Source organism: Zonotrichia albicollis, unplaced genomic scaffold (genome assembly GCF_047830755.1).
Source record: "Zonotrichia albicollis isolate bZonAlb1 unplaced genomic scaffold, bZonAlb1.hap1 Scaffold_122, whole genome shotgun sequence".
Classification (NCBI taxonomy): domain Eukaryota; kingdom Metazoa; phylum Chordata; class Aves; order Passeriformes; family Passerellidae; genus Zonotrichia; species Zonotrichia albicollis.
The window spans coordinates 90,001-92,500 of NW_027428349.1; the positions used below are offsets into that span (position 1 = coordinate 90,001).

Consider the following 2,500-nt stretch of genomic DNA (forward strand, 5'->3'; position numbering starts at 1 on the left):
CTCTCGCTCTACCCCCGGCCGCCGCCGCCGCCGCATCCGCGGCGCGCGGCCCCGGCGAGGACGAGCTCCGCCCCAGCGGCTCGCTCCGGGAGCGGGGAGCTACGGAGCGCTCCCCGAGTCTGCATTTAGGGGGACGAAGGCCCTGCGCGGCGACGGCCGTCGACCGGCGGCCGCGACGACGACGGCGACGCGCGCCGGGCCGCAGGCAAGGGATCGGGGCCGCCGAGGGAAACGCTTCCCTCGCCCGACCGCCCGACCGCCTTCCCTCCGGGCACCGGCGGCACGCCGCCGCCGCCGCCGCCGCACCGCCGCCGCCGGACCGCCCGCCGCGGGCAACGGGCCTGCGAGGCGACCCCAGCCGCGCCGCCGGGGTGGCCCCCGGACGGCGATTGATCGTCAAGCGACGCTCAGACAGGCGTAGCCCCGGGAGGAACCCGGGGCCGCAAGTGCGTTCGAAGTGTCGATGATCAATGTGTCCTGCAATTCACATTAATTCTCGCAGCTAGCTGCGTTCTTCATCGACGCACGAGCCGAGTGATCCACCGCTAAGAGTTGTCTGGCTTTCGGGCGCCGCTCGCCGCCGAGCGGCCCCTTTTTGTCTCTCGCGCCGAGGACGCGCGGGCGCGCGCCTGGCTTCGACCGTACGAGCACACACGACACTGAGAAACGGGAGAAACCCACGCTCCGAAGGACTGCCGAGAGGGCGGGGGAGCCCGCGCCCCCGACCGCCTCCCCCCCCGCGAGGGGAGACGCCGACCTCACGTGCCGTCTTTCGGAGGCGGCCCAGGCGCCCGGGCTCGGCCCGGCCTCCGCGCGGAGGGCCGGGCGGCGCGCGCCGGCACGCGGGGGGCACGGCGGCCCGCCCGCTCTCGCTTTCACGGGAACGACGCAACACACGGCTCGGCAACGCGGCCGGGGGCGCGGCCGTCGGCCCCCGCGCACGCCGGCTCCCCCGGCGGCCGCCCCCGCCGCGGGGGCTCGCGGAGCGCGCCGCCGCGCCGCCGCGCGGCCGGCTTCCCTTTCTCTCTCCCAGCGGCCTTTCGCCCGCTCGAGACGGCGCGCGGCGACGACCGTGCCGCCGGCGCGCCTCCCCCCGGCGGGACCGGTCCCGCCGGGCGGGCCGGCGTCCGGCGGACGCGCTCCGCCGCCGGCCCCGGAGGCGGACGCCACCGAGAGCCGAGCCGGCGTTCGCCAGCGCCCGAGGCCTGCCGGAAGGCAGACCCCGCCGCCGCCGCCGGGGCCGCGCTCCCGGCACCGCCGCCGCCGCCTCCCACCGCCGTGGCCCCCTTCGCCTCGGCACGCGCCCGGCGGAAGGCGTACGGCGCTGAGCCGGGGGGCAACGCCCGCTCTCCTCGTTTTCACGCGGAGACCGGGCGGGGGAAGCGCCCCCGCGGCCGCCCGCACGCCTTCCTTCGGCCCACGCGCGGCCGAGAAGGGCGACGGGGGACGCGACGTGCGGGGCCCGGGACGGGACCGCCGCCGGCCGCGGCGGGCGCCCTCCGGCCGACCGTCCCCCGCAGGGAAGAGGGGGACACCCGTCGAGCGGCGCCGCCGCCGCTCGGCACGGGGTCGCCCGCGCTCGCGGGCCTCCGCCGACGGAGGGCCCGCCGGGCGCTCGCCCCCCGGGCGGGCGGGCGATCGAGCGGGGGGGACGGCCGGCGGACGGCGCCGCCGGCGCGCCTTCGAGGAGGAAAGGCCGTCGAGGGAGAGCGATAGGGGCCGGACGCGCGGGACGCGGCGCCGCGCCCGCGAGACGCCGCAACGGCGGCGGCTCCAGGAGAGAGCGCGGCGGACCCCGGCGGCCGCCACCCCGCGGCCGAGGAAAAGGCAGAGAGCGGGCGCTCTCTGCCGGCGTCGCCCGTTACGACGAGGCGGGCGGGTCGGCCCCCGCGGCCGACCGCGCGCCGCGGCCTCTCCGCAGAGGCCGGGCCGCGGAGAGGGGGGGGCAGGGCGCCCCTCCCCGGCGCGGCGCGGTTACCCCCGCGCGCGCGCGCGCGGCGGGGGCGACGACGACGACGACGGAGGGAGCGCGGCCGGCGGCCACGGACACCACCGCAGGAGCTACGGGGAGTAGCTGCTCCCCTACCCCTCAATGGCGCCGCGCCGCCGCCCGGCAACACCCGCCGCCGCCGCCGCCGCCGCCGCCGCCGCGGCCCACGGCGGGCCGCGCCGAGCCGCCCGAGTCTTTAAACCGCCGCCCGGCTTCGCCGGCCCCCTTTCGGCCCCCGCCGCAACAGCGTTTGACGACGCCGAGGGGGGGAAAAACCTGAGGGAGAAACCGCCGAGGCGCGGAGCGCTAGGTACCTGGCCCTGGGGCGAGGGAAACGACCTGCATGGCCCTGCCGGGGTGCCTCCCCCGCTGCCGCCCTCGGGGGAGCGTCCACCGGCGGGGGCGCGCCCGGCGTCTGCCGCCACCACCGCGGCGTCCTTCTCGGGGCCCGGGGTTTCCCTCAGTAGCCCGGCGCTGCGCCCGAGAGGACCGCCGCGGCTCGGACCGCCC

General features: G+C 79.9%; 1 non-coding gene across 1 annotated transcript; it reads right to left on the reverse strand.

Annotated features, from left to right (window-relative positions):
- Positions 1 to 401: 401 nt before the first annotated feature.
- On the reverse strand, positions 402 to 554 carry LOC141727476 (5.8S ribosomal RNA). The gene has a single exon (XR_012578482.1). It is a non-coding gene; the product is annotated as a 5.8S ribosomal RNA (ribosomal RNA).
- Positions 555 to 2,500: the final 1,946 nt, after the last annotated feature.